This window comes from Catharus ustulatus, chromosome 7 (assembly GCF_009819885.2).
Source record: "Catharus ustulatus isolate bCatUst1 chromosome 7, bCatUst1.pri.v2, whole genome shotgun sequence".
Classification (NCBI taxonomy): Eukaryota; Metazoa; Chordata; class Aves; order Passeriformes; family Turdidae; genus Catharus; species Catharus ustulatus.
The window spans coordinates 1198104-1216355 of NC_046227.1; the positions used below are offsets into that span (position 1 = coordinate 1198104).

Sequence of the window (18252 nt, forward strand, 5' to 3'; positions counted from 1 at the left end):
AGCAATATCCCTTCCTGCACTGAATACCATCAAAACAAAGGGGGTTTTCCCTTCTTTTTTCTAGGAGCACTTGCAAAAACACTTCCAGAGCCCCTGTGGAAGAGCAGCTGCATCAGCCCGCTGGAGCTGAGAGGGACACAAGCCCGTTCCCACAGGACACCCCCACCACCAACACTGTGGCTGATGCAAGCATGGGCAAGAGCTCCCCTGACGTCACCCGTGTCCTCTGGAGCTGGGACAGTGCCCAGATGGGTCAGGACAAGCAGGGAAGGCTGCAGGCATGGCTGGAGCACAGCCTGAGCCCTGAGCTGCTACTCCAGGTTTGCACCATGGAGCAGGAATGCTGTCTGGCGTACCCGGGATCATCCTGGAAATTCTGGATTCAGCCCCTGCCTCCTGCTCCCTCAGAGCTGCCACAAAACTCCAGCCTGGCTGCAAAACCACCAACAGGTCTCAACCATAAGAGTTTTAATTAAAAATTATAGCCAAATCTCTTGTTTTACACAGGGATTTTCATTCACTCCTAATGCTGTTCTTCTTTTCTCCCCCTCCCATGCAATTTTTTTTCTTTTCCTCCCTCTGCTTGGAAATGAAATCAAGCAGAAAATAACAGCCAGACCCAAATTCCCTAGGTGGGAATACAGAACTGATGTCTCCTCAGGCACTGTGAGAGGGAACAGCAAATCTTGAAGGATTTGGTGCCCTTTCCTGGAATGCAGCAAGAGGAAATTTGCAGGGGAGAGCCTAAGCAGGAGATACTCCAGCCTGCTTGAAATGCTTCCCAAGCCATCCCCAGGGCTGGTATGCCGGGAATGTGGCTGGCTGGAAGGGATGCACCAGGCTGCAGCCAGAAAAGGGAAGGGAGAACTTGTGTGCAGACATTTCCCCTTGGAGGAGAGCCTCCTGTCAGGTCCTGCTGGGAGCAACCCAAGGGGAAAGGGCTTGGCAGGGAATAAACACAGGGAAACCAGGCTTTGAGTCAAGGCTGAGCTTATCAGAGCTGGGACAGGTAAGAGAGGAGATCTAGAGCAAGACAAAGGAATAACCAGCAGGAAGCTCCAGCAGGAAGCAAGGCAGGGAGGAAGGACGCTCCCCTTGGCTGGTACCTTTCACCATCGACTCATTTTCCCATTCATGCCATTTGGGATTGCAGCTTTTCCAGGGGGCATGGAAAGACCCCAAACACGCAGTGCCTCCCTCTAGAGACCCCACACTTACCCAGTTTTGGCAATTCTTGCACACAATCTTGTTTAAAAGAAAAAATAAATAAAATCAAACCGCTGTGGCATCCCAAAATTCCCCCCCGTTCAGGCAGCACTGCACAAAGTAGGAAAAAACCAAGGGTAAGCCACCAATATGTTTTGCAACACCTGCCTGCTGGTCCAGCATAAAATGAATTTTATATTAAATATGGCAGCTACAGCCCTGACAGCTCTCACTGACATATCCACAATGGAATTTGCAGGGATGCTCCCCCTCCCTCTTATTTATATAAGGAGATGGGAAGCTTCCTGCTAAAGGCCTCTGACAGATGTGGCTGTGTGGAGAAATAGCTGTAAATCCCCTCTGCATCGAACCCTGAGGCCCCAAAAGGCAGCAAGAATCTACACACAAAAACGAGGGATAATGTGAAGAGGCATTTCCTCTCCTGCTAGCAGCACCCTGGATCTGACTGTCCCTCCTGGATCTCTGTCTGTCCCTCCTGGATGTAGGGATGCACACACACACACATAAAAAGAAGGATGGGGGCCACGGCTGGATTTGGGAGATAGGAGCCCTGTTTTTGGAGCTGGGGATGGACCCAAACTGTTTCTGAAGGCAGGGATAACCAGCAAACCCTCAGATTGAGGCTGTGTGAGGATAAAAGGGATAAGTGGGGAAAAACAAAGGGTGGAAGGGGTGAGATTTGTTTAGAAATCACTGAGACAATGGTCTGCAAACTCCTCTGAAAGCGCTTTAAATTTAGCCTGGGGTTAAATATAGACCAGGGAAAAACCCAGCCCCATCTGTTTACCCAAAGCCACAAACAGCATCTGAAAGGAATGGTGGGGGAAGGAAACCAGTGGGCAACCAGCTCGTCCTGCAGCTTCTCAAAGGCACCAACACCTGCGTTTCACTGGTTTTTTCCTCCTCTGAGGCACAGCGAATACTGCAGGGTCAAACCCAACTCTACAAGCCAGAACCTTTTCCTAAAATCCACCCTAAACATCCCCTGGCACAGCTCCAGCTGCCCCTCCAGGTGCCACCAGGCACGGAGCAGCAGCAGGTCTGGGGCAGGTGACAGTGTCTCATCTATAAAAAACCCACTTACTAAAACTTGACTGAAAACTACAGCCAAAGGTCACTTCTCCTGCAGCACCTGAACACACAGCACTCAGCATCCCAGCTGCAGCATGGAAAAGGTTAAAAATAACTTCTGCAAAATGTCTGGTACAACTTAGCCCAAAAATCCAACTGCAGGCCCAGGGGAGCCCCCAGGACCTCCTGGCACAGGCGGAGCCCAGCACTCCCAGCTCCATCCATCATTCCAAGCTCATCTGATGGGATTATGGGATGGACCCACCTCTGGCCAGACACTGAGCTATCAATCAAGGACACACCATGGGCACCCAGCCATGCTGGACAGGGAAAAAGCAACCCCAGGAAAAATACCAAAAACACTTCCTGGAGCAAAGAAATGCAATAAAACCACGGGAACACCCAAAAGTGCACAGCCCGAGGGTGGGAAGCGAGATCTGCTGCTGGTCAAGGGTGGGAGAAGACCCCTCCAGGAGCCTCAGGAAGGGAAAGTCGCTGGCTGCCAAGAATTTGGGCTGATAAGAGCCAGGAGGGCTGGCAGGGCTGGGTGGTACCAAGCACCCTCAGGGCTGGAGATGGAGGCAGGTCCTTCCAGGTGCAGCCAAGGATTTGCCACCAGCAAAGGGAGCAGAGCACATCCCTGTCCATCCCACATTCCCAGCCCTCCCCAGAGCTGCAGGGTCCCTCCCATGTCCGTGGGAAGCACAAGGAACAGGAGTCACCGTAACACAAGACTGGTCAGCCCTGCCCTAACTACCACCCTGCACCCCTGGTTCCCTGGAAAATCCATTAAAAGCCTCTCAATGCTGGGGTGCAAGCTCAGGGGAAACCTCCCACCTTTCCCTTGGCCACAAATTGAATATGAGGAAAAAAGAAGGAGCTTCCAATCAATCCCTCATCATTCTCTCCCCACACCAAAGGCAAGATCAACTCCAGGCACTTGCTGCTTTATGGCTTTTAATCTGCTTTTTCTTTCTCCAAAGTCAAGTTCCTCCGGCTCTCCTACAAACATAGAAATGTTTTTGGAGGTTTCTTTTAAAAACAGTCGGCTTTGCTTGGATATGAGCAAATTGAAACTTTTTCTAGGGAGGAATTCATTTCCTAGAGCCACAGCACTCCCCACAACACTCATCCCACACAATGAATTTACTGAAAACGTTGCTTTTATCAGTCACAAAACCCCAAGTTACTCAAATTTGTGGGATGAGATGCAGATGAGACCCCTCCACACGCAGGGGACACCCCAGTCCTGAGGGAGCTGCTCAGGGAGTGCCAGATGACACCAACTCACTGCAAGGTGCAAGGGCCTACAAAAGAAGCTGTAAAGAGCCCCAAAGTTACTGGAAATGCCAAATTTTTAGGATTTAGGAACTTGGTTTTGCCAAGTTTAGGACTGATTTAGGAACTTGGTATTGCCCTGTGAATCCTTCACCTTCAAGATCTCCCTGGTGGCTATGACACAACACAAAGCTTGACACACTTCCCCCCAGCAGAAAATTATCCCAGCACCTCAAGAAGTCCCTCCTTTTCCCATGCTTGTCCTGATAGATCCTCAGGCAGGTAAAAAACTCGAAACTGAGCACACCAGCACAGTCCAGGTGCTCTGCATGCCATCCTACAAGGCTGGGACGGCTTTGGAAGCAGCTGGCAGCAAGGAACAGATTGACAAACTTGTGTCCCAGTGATCCAGGTCTCTTCCACGAGCCTTGCTGGTGGGGATGGGTGGGGAAGAGCTGGCTACTGTTGAGTTTTTCCCCCCATCAGCCCTGCCCAAACATTCCCCAAATCTGATTCCAGCTGTGCTGTGTATCCCGGTGATTCCTGACCTGCTGCCTCTCTCTTATCTCCTCCCCCTCCTTCACCGCTTGTGCTTGCCAAGCCAACGCTTTCATCTTCCAAAAAAAGGAGAAAAGACCCACCCAAGCCAAGCAGAGATAAACCAGCCCTTCAGACAACACCAAACACCAGCTCTTTGTAGCAGAAAGAACACCCTGGTGTGAACTCACACGTCCGTCCCAGCGCGAGCTTCCCGGGAGCTGCCAGGAACACAACACGCGGTGCTTTCAGCCCCTTCTCTGGCAAACAAGAAGGGACTTGTGGAAGCATTGGACCTCCCATCCCTCCTGCAGCACCCTCACGTCCCAGGGGTTTGCTCTGGAGCCCATTCCCACCATGTGATGTGGGAATGACTGCACCCAACACTGCTGCGCCGTGCCCTCCGCTCCCTGCCAAGCCCCATGGAAAAATCCTGCCCTGGAGCTCCAGCCTGGCTCAGCTCCTGCTGCCAGGCAAGGGCAAGCCAAGCACAGCCAGCTTGATGGAGAAGGGAAGGAATGAAGGCAGAATGTGTGCTGGTGCCTGGTGTCCGTCACGGCCTCCCTGCCGGGGATGTCACCCTTCACAGGCAAAGCAGGAAGGACAGGAAGGTTTCCTTTTATAGACTCTGGAGCACGAGTCCTGCTGGATATCCCTCACCAGCTCTATGAGACCCAAGTATAAATGAGTCCTGAGGGTGGGAAAAGGGATCTTTCCCTGCAGGACCTCCTGCTGCTGACCAGCACTGCTGCCATGGCAGAGGAGGGTCCTGGAGCTGCAGCACCACCCTCGAGCACCCACAGCAGCCCCAGAGCCCACCCCAAATCCCTGAAAACAGTGCTGGTGTGGCAGAGGTTTAAAAAACCTGGAAGTACAGGAAGGTGCTGGAGGTGCTGCACAGGGCAGGAACCCTTGTGAGGTTTACAGGGCAACCAAAAAAGATTTTCCTGGAACAACAGCCCACATCTTCCCGCTCCAGAGCAACACAACCATGACATGCAAGCCCGTCCTGATAACGCAGGCAAGTAAATAGAAAAAGCTGGACTTGCTTCCACATGCTTTCAACACTACCACGGGCTGCAAGACCAGCCACCCCTCTGCCCCATCCCCCAAAAAAAGCAAGGCAGAGGGATGTCTGCAGCAGGATGGTCCTCGGTGCAGGGGATGCTGTTGTTGGCACAGAGTGAGGCACTCCCCAAGAGCAGATTAAAAACCCAGAGCCAATTAAAAACCCAGAGGTGGTGTCTGCCCAAACAGCCCCTGGTGAAGCAGTGAGATCAAAGGAGACCTCAATAGGGACCGTTCTGCAGCCTCACCTGGAGCTCTTGCCCAGAGGAGAGCTTGGTCAATCTTTCCCTGAACCCACAGATATTTTTGTCTCTAAAATGTCCTACAGCAATGAACTGCACAGGTGGGCAATGGAAAACTCATCTCCATCAGGAACAGGCTCTCATCTGATGTCCCTCCCATATCAGAAGAGGCAGAGTTCAGTCCTGGCCCACCCTGCCCCTGCTGTCTGCTCAACGCTCCTCCAAGAGAAAAATCATTTCCCAATTCAGGCAGGGCACTCCCAAAGGTGTTCTGGCTTTTTAACAGGGAGCTGTGGGTGGATGCTCCTCTGGTACGGCAAGGAGTTTAATCCAGACAAGTCCCACGGGGACCAACAAAATCATGAGAACCCAAAGTCATGTCCACTGCTGTGCTCCCAGGGCAGTTAAACATAAAAGCCACAAACTCAAGCTTCAAAACCCTTGGATGGAAGAACAGGAGTCCAGGAGAGAACCATCCTCCTCCAAGCCGTCACAGCCCCTCCAAAGTCCTTCAAAAGTCCAAGAGTTTGGCCAACAGCCAAAGCAAGACTGTTCCTGAAGGATGCTTAGGGCCAAAAGCATGGACCAAATGTCTCACAAAGCAAGGAAACTCAGATTGGAGCTGGATCAGGCAACAGCCCAAGCTCACACAGGCAATTGGTGCTGGAGGAGAAATGAAACCCAGATTTCCAGAACCACAGCAAGACACTTTTGAAGACAAGATCCTGCCAGAATTGCCAGGAAAATGCATACAGACACCACGGTCACCCAGGAGATCTCAGGGCAACACCCACAAAGAGCAGAGTAAGGGAAACCACGGAAGTCAAAGGGAGGGGAAACAGCTTCCCACCTCTGTGGATGCTGCAAGGACCATCTCATAATCACCCACTCAGCCCCTCCTCCCCATCTCAAACCAACCAGATCCACGGAAGCCTGAAGGCAAAAGGTTCTAATTGAGAAAATCCTGGAGCAGCTCTCCAGCTTCCCACCTTCCAGCCGCAGTCCCGGCAGCTTCTCCTTCCTCGGATAATTTGGATGCTAATTTGGCCTTCAAGAGCTGTCAAAACCCAAAGTCCCTGAACTGCTGAGCTTCCCCCAAGAGGAGATGATGACAGAGCTTTAACTGCATCAACACTTCAGAGCCCTGTCCCCATCACCCTTCACTGATTCTGCCCTTGCCTGACAGAGAGGATCTGCTGCAATGCCACGTGTCCTCCTTGTTCCTGGGTGGAAAACCAGTCCCACCAGCATGACCAGAGAAGGGCAGGCACAAGAAAGTTACTTGTCCTGCTGGCTGGACAGGCTGCCACCACAGCTGGTGCAGAGAGGACAGCACAAAGCTCCAGAGATGAGCTGCAGACCACCAGAGACAAGGCAGTTCCCAGCAGGTCGTCACCAACAATTCCATGCAGCTCTCCCAGCCCAAGTACACCACCAAGATTGATGTATCTCCAGGTATCCTCAGGAGGTCCATTTTTAGGAAAAACAAGGGGTTTTGTTCCCAACTCGCCACCTGGACACCAAGCAATAATGAATGAAACCTCTCTGGATTCCAAGAACTGATTCAAGGGTCAAAACCACCCTCCCCCTTGGTTTAATTTTCTTGCACACCTTCCTGATTAATCCATCACTGATCTTCTGCTGCATTACAGGACACCCTCAGCTATGCTGAAAATGCTGACAGGAGCCAAAAACCTCCTTTCCTCTCTTCGAGTAGAAACAAACAGAATCAGCACATTGCAAAGAATTCCCTCAAAACAGCAGGGTTTTTTAAGCTCCTCTTTGGTAAACATTCTCCAGCCAGATTTCCCAGGACACCTGGGTTTAAGCAGTTTAACCCTTTGCTGGAGTTGGTGGTCTTCTCATGGAAAGGCAAGATGGAGGTTGGTCACACCCAACCAGGGATTTCCATGTTGAAAAGGGGGCACAGACACCTGGAGAGCAAAATTCCAGGTGATGATGCAAGTAGGAAGAGGATGTGAGGACACATCAGAGAATCATGGAATGGTTTGGGTTGGAAAGGACCTTAAAGTTTGTCTCATGGGCAGGGACACTTCCAATACCCCGGGGTGCTCCAAGCCCCATCCAACCTGGCCTTGGGCAATTCCAGGGATCCAGGGACAGTCACAGCTTCTCTGGGAACCCTGTGCCAGGCCATCATCACCCTCTCAGGGAAGAATTTCTTCTTAATATCTGATCTAAACCAACCAACCAGAGCCAGGATCAGGACCTCAGGTTTGTTGTCACCTGCAAATGCACCCAGCTGCAGACCTATCACAGGAAGTGTTCCTGCTTCGATCCAGAGCATACTTTGAACACCACCCTCATTACATGGACACAAAAGACCATTTCAGGGGATTTTCAGAAGCACCAAGTCCTCACTTTCATTTAGCTTAGAGCTTTTCCAGGGGTGGGAATGAGCTTTCCAGGTGCAGACACCTATCTCTGCCAGCCAGGAGGGTGCTTGAGATACACCAAAACCGGCTGCTGTTTATGCAACACAGGAGCAAACACCACGCCTGCCTGTTTAATTAATTACCCCAAAATTAAAGCCCGTCAGACTGCACAGAGACTCTGTGCAACCTGCAAATTAACTCAACCTGGGGGTGAGGGAGGTCAGATAGCATCCAAGCAGTGGCTCCAAGCGTTTTCCACAGCATCAGGAGTGCCATGACAGGGAAAAAAGAAACCAAAACAACACCACCCACATCTGTCAGAGCTTCAGGGTTTTGTCGTTTCGGTCTCGGAGCTGCTTCGAGGTTTTGTTGTTTGGTCTCAGCAGGCTAAGAGCTGCTCAGTCCCATCACCGTGGGTCAGATGGCTGATAAGAAACCAATTTCATCACTTTTAAGCCCCAAATGTTTATGGGCAGGCTTTGTCTGCAAACAAAGCCAGGCCCTTTGAACCGCAGCTTTACGTCAGTTTAAGAAACGTGCGAGTCAGGATTAACAGAGAGCCAAAGTCCTGTCCCTGCACCCCCCACCGTGTGCGATGGCAAAGCTGCTTCTCTGGGCTAGGACATAACCCTTGGCAAAACATTTAGCCATTCTGCAGACAGATGCCCCTTATTTAGCATGGTCATTTGGTGTAAAAATAGTAATTTATGCAAATTTGGCAAAAATCTTTGCTCAAATTTACTCAAAATTACTCTCCTCGCTGGACAAAGCAGGGTTGAAATCTCAAACACATTTTTTTGCGGCATTAGTCACCAGGCAGAATTAAAATGACACCTGAAAGTCATCCTAAAGCCACAGCAGGTTGTTCCCTGCTCAAGGCAGAGCTTTATTGCTCGAGTGGAGTAATTTCTACAACTCCCTGCATTGCACTCGTAAGGACAAAACAGCTGCCACGTGTGCATCAGACACAGAGCACAAGAGCATCCCTGAAAAAAGGGACAACTCCGAGCCACCACAGAAGGGAACATTTCCAAAGGACAAGTTATTCCCTCTCTGCTGGCTCCAAGAAGTCAGCCCCAGGCAAGCCTGGAAGGAGACAGACCTGCACTGGCTTCTCATTGCCCAAGAGGAAGCTCAGAGCCTCCCTGCTGGAGCCCCAGAATCACTTGCTCCGTTCATTCCCACTGAGATTTCACAGAATCCCAGAAGTGTTTGGGCTGGAAATGAACCTTAAAGCCCTTCTTTACCCATCCATGGGCAAACAAACCTTCCACCAGACCAGGTTGCTCAATTCCCAGCTGTAAGAACACAGAGCTAAATTTTGGGGTTTTGGAGCTTGAATTAGGGGTGAAGCATTACCAGCTGTGATACCGGGTGGTTTTGGGCCAATCAAGTGCCCAAATTAGAGAAAACAAGACAAAGCCACTGACAGCCACACAGGGGATACAGCAGAGCCCAAAGCCTGTCCTCTGTCTTAACAAGAACACCTCTTTTCAGAAAGTAAGGACTAAAGTGAGGTTAGAAATCCCCACGTGTTCAGGGACAGACTCCCTGCGGCAGCAGGCCACGAGCAGCACAGAATCTGCTCCGTTTATGGATTTCTGCGGCAAACAACTTCAATCCCACCACCAGCTCTGCTTGGAGGCTGCTCTGACAACCACAGCGATGTGCTTTAATTTCCAGACCCAAAACACAGGGGCTGCAGGCAGCAGGCTCCTGCCTGGAGAAGAGAAATCCATGGCACCTTCACCGACTGCCCAGACAACACCTCCTGTCCTCAGCACCTTCCACAGCAGCATCAACACCCCAGGTTTTTTTTCCCCCCCGTTAGGATCGAGCAGATGTTGGTGTCAGTGACGGGAGAGCTCTGCCAGGAGCAGCAGCACTGACTGAAAGCAGTCCTGAGGAAAAGACCTGGACTTCCAAGGAATGGGAGATGTTTTATGGGGGCCTGGAGGGATAGGACAAGAGGGAATGGCTTTAAACTGACAGAGATGGGATATTGGGAAGAAATTCCTCCTATGAGGGTGCTGAGGCCCTGGCACAGGGTGCCCAGAGAAGCTGTGGCTGCCCCTGGATCCCTGGAAGTGTCCCAGGCCAGGCTGGACACTGGGCTTGGAGCAGCCTGGGACAGTGGAAGGTGTCCCTGCCCTGGAATGAGATGAGCTTTAAGGTCCTTTAGAACCCAAACAATTCCCTGTTTCCAAGCAGGACACAGCAAGAACTTTGCAGGAGCTGAGGATGCTCTCCAACACAACCAGCTGATGGCCACATGCAGGGTCAGGCTGGAATTAGACACGCTCCTGATGAGGAAAAAAACTCCCTAAATATCAAACCAATGCAGATGGACCTTTTTTTTTTTTTTTTTTAATTAAAACTTGCTTGAAGTGCCACATAAAAGAAGTGAAATCCCAGGCACAGCTGACGCATCAAGAGAGATTTATATTTAGAAGAATGACTTAAGTACTCGATCAACAGGAAAAAAATGGGAACTTTTTCTGCAGGGTACAGAAGGAGGAAAGAAAACCAAAAGGGAGACAGTCACCACCACCCTTTATTCCTTAGGGCAACATCCACTGGCATTTTAGCCTCCCAAAAACCCACTTTCACAGTGAATCCAGCTTTTTTTCTTTTTTTGCCATGTGTGATCCCAGTAAACAACATTTACAGCCAGAACACATGATGTGCATCACAAGACAACTGGCACCAGTATTATTTTTAAATACCATCAGCTCTGCTTTAAACAGGACGATGGGAAATGTGCTATTATTTGAGCATAAAACAAATATATTGAGGCAATGAAATAAAAAAAAGCCATTCCCAAGTTTTGCAGAGTGAAGATTTAAAGAGAGATAAAACAGAGCACCACCAGAAAAATATAATCCTTAGAAATCTGCCATTCCTCCTGCTGCATTATTCATTTGGGAGCTTTCAGTGCAGAAGTCAGAGCCCTGCTTAGCCGGATATCCGATCGTTTGCTGGGCCTCATCCCAAATTTCTCCAGCATTACTCACATTTTTTTGTGCAGGAAGCGGGGGTGAGGATTTTCTGGTGAAAGGCAAAAGTGAGGCAGAAGTGTTTGCAGCACTACAGAGTGTGGGATTTCCACAGACAAGCTCTGCTTCCAAATGAATCCCAGAAAAAGAAAGAAATCAGGGAGATGCTCAGAGTCTGCACTGCTTTGGAGCTGAGGATGAGCTGAGACCTCTCCAGGCAGGAGCACTGGGCAGTGGATGCTCAATCCAGAGGAAGATGCTCTGCATCCTGGTAGCTCCCAGCAGCATCACCTCCCCTGCCAGCATTCCCACTGGGAATTACCCTCTGTCCCACTTTCACAAGCTCTGTTGCCTTAAAGCAGGAATTACCTGCCCTTTCCCAAAGGAAAACACCTTCCCTTCCCTCTCCAAGCCAGGGGAGTATCTGATGCAGCATCACCACTCTGATCACAATCTCCTAAAAATTAGGCCCAACAGCAAATATTCCCACACTGACTTATTTTCCCACCTGCACCAAAAACCCTTTTAGAGTGATTTTAGAGCCCATTTTTGGACAGCAGAGATCATGGTTTAATCCTCCCATGGAGAAACACTGATGTTCCGTGCCTCAGTTTCCCTGCACGATTTTCCAGTGGTATCCAAACCCTTCAGGACACACATTCCCCCTTTTTGCCTAAAGGATGCATCTCCACCTGCCTGCGATCTGGTTTCCATCACCAGGAAAAGCAGTTTCCCTTGGGATGTCTGTAAGGCCAGGCTTTAAAGCAGAGCCCAACACACTGAGCTAAAGCTGGGATGGAATGGTCACCATACCCACAAGGGGTTAAACACTCACCCTTCCCAAATCCCTGCTCCAGGGCCCGGCATTCCTCTGCTCCAACAGTGTGCAGGGCTTTCTCTGCTTGCTCTTCCCATGTCCTGGCAGAGCAGGGGCTGCAGAAGAATCTCAGGGATTCCCACGGCAGGGCAAGGTGCACAATCAGGCAATGCTCTGGGCTGGAAGCACCTTAAAGCTCATCTCATTCCCATGGGCAGGGACACCGTCCACTGTCCCAGGGTGCTCCAAGCCCCAGTGTCCAACCTGGCTTGGGACACTTTCAGGCATCCAGGGGCAGCCACAGCTTCTCTGGGCACCCTGTGCCAGGGCCTGCCCACCGTCCCAGGGAACAATTCCTTCCCAATATCCCATCCATCCCTGCCCTCCAAACCTGTGAGTTTAAAGCAATTCCCCCTTGTCCAACACCTCCCAGTGCAGGTCAGGAGCAGGGATGCTCTGGAGAGCACAGCACATCCCGTGGGGATTTGCATGAGTCCCTATGTCCTCCCCATCACCAGGGCGAAGCTGTGACCTCATTCCAGGGATCTCATCAGGCTCTGCAGGAGCCCAGATGGACCATCTGGCTAATTGAGTTAATTAAAGCATTTTTCAGCAGCGATTAACTTTCAGGCAGCTCTCCCTGGGGAGCAGGGGCCACAGCTCAGGAGCATCAGGAGGGAGAGACAGAAAAATTACTTGGAAGCACCGACGGCACCAAGCTGTTTCTGTGTTTGCTGACTCCAACAGCTCTCAATGAAAAAACTAACCCTAAATTCCCCTAGACTTCACCCATTTCCCAGGCTGAGCAGGATATGAAGAGCCAGGCAGGGGAGGAGAGCCACCACAGCGATGTCCCCATCCCAGAACATCCTTCCCAGGCAACCCTTGGAATGATGAGCTGGCCAAGGCCAGCACGGGCAGTACAGGGGCTCTGTTTTGCTGATGAGGTAATTGCCACCTCTCAGTGACAGCTAACACTTTGTCCATGCCCATTCTCAGAAAACCAAGAAAAACATTTCCAAAGACCCCAGGAAAGCCTTGTTTTGTGGTCTCACTCCCTGATAAGCTCAGCTGCTGAAAAGGAGATGCTTTCTGGGAAGCTGGTATTAAAAAAAAAAAAGACACCAAACACCCCCAAAATAACCCATCACAGTGCTAGAGATGCCAGGTTTTCCTCCCCTTTCCCCAAAAACCCACTCATACCAGCTGAGCAATCAGGGATGCATCCCTGCAGAGGTACCACTCCTGGGGAGGCTGCTCCAAGGAGGAGGAGCTGGAGAAAGGGAAGACAAGCTGTGGGATGCAGCTCTCCCTCTCCTCCACCCCTTTTGTCTTCTGGGGTGCACCCCCACTTGCTTCTCCTTTTTTGTGCGATTTACTCATGTTTCCTCCTTTTGAGGGATACCCTCATCTCCTCATCCTTTTTTTTTTTTTTTGAGGGATACACTAGCACAGTTCCTCTTTTTTCCAGGAGGCACCCACACAAACTCTTTTCCTTCTCTGGGGTGCACTTGCACAGCTCTTTTTATCCAGGATCTACCCACGCATCTGCTCCTCCTGCTTTTTTTTTTTCCTGGGATGCACTCAGGCATCTCCTCCTCCTTTTTTGTGGGATGCACTCCCCATCTCCTCCTTTTTCTGGGATGCACCCCTACCTCCTCCTCAGTTTTTTTTTTTGCAGGATTCACTCACACAGCTCCTGCTTTTGTGGGATGAACTCATGGATCTCTTTTTTTTCAGGATGCACTCAAGCATCTCCTCCTTTTATTTCCCCCTACCCTCAAACCTTATCCATTGCAAGGACTAGTTGCTCCCAGGCTCGTTGGGAACTATTCCCTGTGCTTCCTTAAGGATCCCAACAGCTCAGCCCCCAAGGTGCAGCCACACGCACCCAAAAAAGCCCCAGCGAGGATGTTTTTGGCAAAATAAGCAATAAGGAGGGGATGTGGGGGAGAGAGCAGAACGATTCCCAAGGCTGGCTTTCCATGCAGGCAGCTCTGCTTCCCAAAGCAGCCCCACCCCGGGAGCACTAATCTGATGGCAGGTTTTCAATGGAGCAGCCAGGATGGGGAGGGAGAGAGGCTGGAGAGGTGGAAAAGAAAGCAAGGAAATGCCTCTGAGGTGAGGAGGGCTTTTTTTTTTCTGGCCGGGGACGCCTTGTTTTGTTTGCCTGCCTCCAGCGTGCTGCCATTTTCCGGAAGCTGGAGCGCTCACAAAAAAATGGGAAGTTTCTCTTTGTTAATTTTAGCTGTGGCAGCCTCTGCTCCGAGGGACCCAGCAGCCCCCCCGGCCGCTCTGGGAACGGATGTGAGCCAAGAGGATGGAGCAGCAGCAGGGAATGAGGCAGGAATTAGGGATTTAACATCTCCCACAAACAACAACGACCCGGGCTGAAATGCTCTCAGTCTCAGAGGTGTGTGAGACTTGGGAGACTTTGGGCTGAACTCCCTGTGTGACCACAGCATCTGTGACTCCAATTCCTGCTTTTTTTGGCTCCCTTTCTCCACACTTCACCCGTGAAGGCGTTTTTAGCTGGATAACCTGAGCACCTTCCCCCACCACGCCAAGAAAACGATGGATGCTGCACCCAGCCCTGGTGCACCCACACTAAGAAGTCCAAGCAAACCCACTCCTGGGCTTATCCCAGATTCATAACTTGTGGCGGAAAAGAGCTTTAGGATCACTGCTTCCAGCAGCAATGCCCATAAAACACCTCCTGCCCCGCTCCTCCGCACTGACCCAGCCGGCGCCGCACCATTGTTCAATTCCAAAAATGCCTTTTTTTCCCTGTTCCTAAGGAAACAGCCAGCGTTGTTCAAACAAGGCCACACACCACGCCGACCCTGCCCCCCAAAAACGACCTGGAACACTTCAGAGGGATGACCTAAAGCACTTTACCAGGCACAGCAGGAGAAGGGCGGCAGCTGGATTCACCCCTGAAGAGAGGAGAGGGAAGCACGGAGCTTGTGCAGCACGGGATGAGCAAGGCAGCCTCACAATCCCACAGCACGGCCAGGACTCCCTGCTGGGTCGAAATTTGCTGGAGTCACCTAGAAAACAGCTGGTTTGGCTCTGTGGCAGTGATTTCCCCTCGTGGAAAGGATGGGATGGTCCCCAGGGCAACCCTCCCATGGGACAGGAGAGGAAGCAACTCCAGAGAATGCAGAGAACAGTGAAAAGGAAAGGCTTTCACAACATTATTATTATTACTATTATTATTATTATTATAGCTTTCCCCATCATTTAAAGGGACTGAAAACTAGATGTGCACCACCATCCCTCCAATTTACATGAAAGCAGCCAGATGCTAAAAAATCACCCAATTCCAGAATGGCCTGGGTTGGAAACATCTTAAAGCTTATGCCATTCCATCTTTTGCCTTTCTAGGGACACCTTCCACCAAGCCCCAATGTCCAACCTGGCCTTGGATGTTTCCAGGGATCGAGGGGCAGTCACAGCTTCTCTGGGCACCCTGTGCCAGGGCCTGCCCACCCTCCCAGGGAGGAATTCCTTCCCACTATCCCATCTAAGCCAACTCTCCTTCATTTTGAAGCCATTTCATTTTGAAGAAACACCAGAGCAATTACAAAATAAGTGGCTTGGTCACCTTCCACCTTTGTATTTTCATATACAGAGGTTTAAGGCTACTAAATTATTCTCCCAAATTGAAAGAAATTGGGTATTAGGCAGGAATTCTTCCCTCTGAGGGTGGGGAGGTGCTGGCACAGGGTGCACCTGGATCCCTGGAAGTGTCCAAGGCCAGGCTGGACACTGGGGCTTGGAGCAGCCTGGGACAGTGGAAGGTGTCCCTGCCATTGGAAGGGGATGTAACAGGATGAGCTTTAAGGTTCCTCCCAGCCCAAACCCATCTGGGATTCTGTGATGATCCCTCAATGAGGAGATAGGATGTGCCAGCCTCCCACAGCTGGATTTGACACAACCTCTCCCCTGGGCAGAGCAGGAACACCCACTCAGATAGGAAAAAGCAGGAGCACTTCTTTAGCCCCAGGAGCTGGGGAATGACAGCATGACTCTCCCAGTGATATGGCAGCTGGAAATGGGAATGGCTGCCTCCCAGCACCAAAAATAACCCCTAGCACAAATCCACATGGAATCTGCTGGGTAAAAATAGAAATGTCCCGTGGGTCTGGGGGTCCCCACTCATGGGGGTCCCAGTGGAAGGGCAGCAGCTTGGCCATCAAAAAAATGGGATTAAAGCCAGGAAATGCTGCTTGCCGCACACTGAGTGATTCCTCCCAAAAACATGTGATTCCACCCAAAAAGCCAATTTCCCAATGGATGGACAAAAAGCAAATCCAGGGACACAATGAAAGAGTTGGAAGCTTTCTGGTCTGCTCTTTGATCCATGAAAAATTTACTTTACCCTGGGAAACACCTGGACCCACAGCCCCCCTGAGGCAGCAGAGGCATTACATGTGCCCCTGCATTCCCTGCTGCTGTGAGCCATCCACACACATCCCTATCCATACCCCCACACTTTCCTTCAGAAGCCCACAGAAACACAAATATATGGAAATCAATTCAAGGACCATCAGGAGAAATTAAGGAAACCTCCAGGTTGCAAGGAAGGGCACAAGAGGGGGAAGATGCCACAGGTACTCTCAAAAATTATCCTTCAGCGTGGATAGTTGTGATGTTAATGGAACTGGGGCATCACTTGAGCACTAAAAACCAGATCTGAGCTGCTGGAAGCAAATCCCTCCACCTTGTTTGGGAAGCAAAGGGACTTGTCAAGACATGCGTGTGCCAAAGCTGCAGGTCCTGCAAGAGCTTTCTCCTTTTCCCCTTCCTAAAACCCCAAATATTATTTACGGCCACAAAGCTGGCTGGGGCTGCAAATCCTTCTGAATGCAATAAAACCCTGCAGCCTCACCCTTACCAGCAAAGCTGCCCTGGTGTCCCCACAGGCTGGTGACACCAACTCCTCAGCTCCTTTAGGAACAGGACACAGCCCCACCACCTCCACCAGGAACAGCCCAGGGTTCCTCCAGCCCCTCCTGCCTCTGCTCCCACGTCCTGCCAGCGGGATTTTGCTGGTGCCAGCACCAGCAGAGCCACGTGCTCCCCGCCCCAGCCAAGGCTGGCACAGCACTGCCGAGGTCCCCAGACAATGCCAGCCCTGTGCCCAAGCCCTGGGCAGGGTTAATGCAGGGATTGTTGGCCAGGAGGGAGCCCAGGGAAGTGATGGGGGATGCCTTCTGTACTTTCAAATCTCACTTTGCAAATTTTGGGGAGCGACTTGGATGGGTTCTGAGCTGGTACTAGGAGTGGAGATGCCTCCTGCATCCTGGCATTGTCCAGAGGGGCAGGGAACCCCAGCAGCACTCACACCCTGCTCTCCATGAACACCTTGCCGCAGCCATCAGAGAATCCCAGGATGGTTTGGGTTGGAAGGGACTTAAAGCTCATCCCATCCCACCCCCTCTCATGGGCAGGGACACCTTCCACTGTCCCAGGGTGCTCCAAGCCCCAGTGTCCAGCCTGGCCTTGGACACTTTCAGGCATCCAGGGGCAGCCACAGCTTCTCTGGGCACCCTGTGCCAGGGCCTGCCCACCGTCCCAGGGAACAATTCCCTCTCAGTATCCCATCCATCCCTGCCCTCTGGCAGTGGAAGCCATTCCCTGTGTCCTGTCCCTCCATCCCTTGTCCCCAGTCCCTCTTCAGCTCTCCTGGAGCCCTGTAGGCCCTCACAGCGGCTCTCTTCTCTTCCCCACTCGAACACCCCCAGCTCTCCCAGCTTGGCTCCAGAGCAGATATCCCTGTCTGGCTTTTCTGGCTCCAGATATCCCAGCCTGGCTCCAGTTAAGATATCCCAGTTAATAAGCAGAAATACATTTCCCAGTGGGTTGATCCCCTTGCTTCAAAGCTGACTCATCACTGGTCACTGAGGAAATCAACATTTGGCTACCTGGGTGTTGCCATCCCCTGCCCTCTGTACCCAGGGCCAGCACCCAGAGAATGGCTGAAGCTGTGTCAGGGCAGGGTTTAGGTCAGAGATCAGGGAAAGGTTCTTCCCCCAGAGGGTGCTGGGCACTGCTCAGGCTCCCCAGGGAATGGGCACGGCCCCGAGGCTGCCAGAGCTCCAGGAGGGTTTGGACAATGCTCCCAGGGATGCACAGAGTGGGATTATTGGATGTCTGTGCAGGGCCAGGGGTTGAACGTTGATCCTTGCAGGTTCCTCCCAACTCAGGAAATTCCATGATTCCATAAAAACCCATGCTACCTCCTCACCATCTCCTGGGGAGCCTCCGGGCCAGCCCGCAAAGCTCAGGTGCTCTCAGGATGAATTTTGGGCAGGAAAGAACCTGGCCAAACCTGAGGCCAAGAGGATCCCAGGTGAGGTTATTTGCAGTCACTCCTGTGCCAGCTGCCAGCAGAAATCCACCCATGGAGCCAGGAGGCGACACAACTCCCAGGCCACTTGGAAATAAAGAGACTGAGGAGGATGCAAATCCCCCTGCACATCCCGACCTCTCCAGCTGCCAGCTCCCTCTGCACAGACAGCCCCAGCACAAAAAAAGCCTCTTGCCATATTTAAATGCTTTTCCCATTACAAAAAAAAAAAAACAACCAAAAACAAAACAACAAACCCCCACAC

The 18252-nt window shown here is 51.4% G+C and overlaps 1 protein-coding gene across 2 annotated transcripts in view; it reads right to left on the bottom strand.

Moving 5' to 3' along the window:
* Positions 1–18252, bottom strand: part of SH3BP4 (SH3 domain binding protein 4) — a 32652-nt gene that overhangs the window by 11929 nt on the left and 2471 nt on the right. The window contains exon 2 of one of the 2 annotated variants that reach the window (XM_033064718.2): positions 14531–14682. The exons of the other annotated variant lie outside the window; for it this stretch is intronic. The gene's annotated coding sequence lies outside the window, so the exon portion shown is untranslated. The remainder of the gene's footprint in view (positions 1–14530; positions 14683–18252) is intronic. 2 annotated transcript variants of the gene reach the window in all.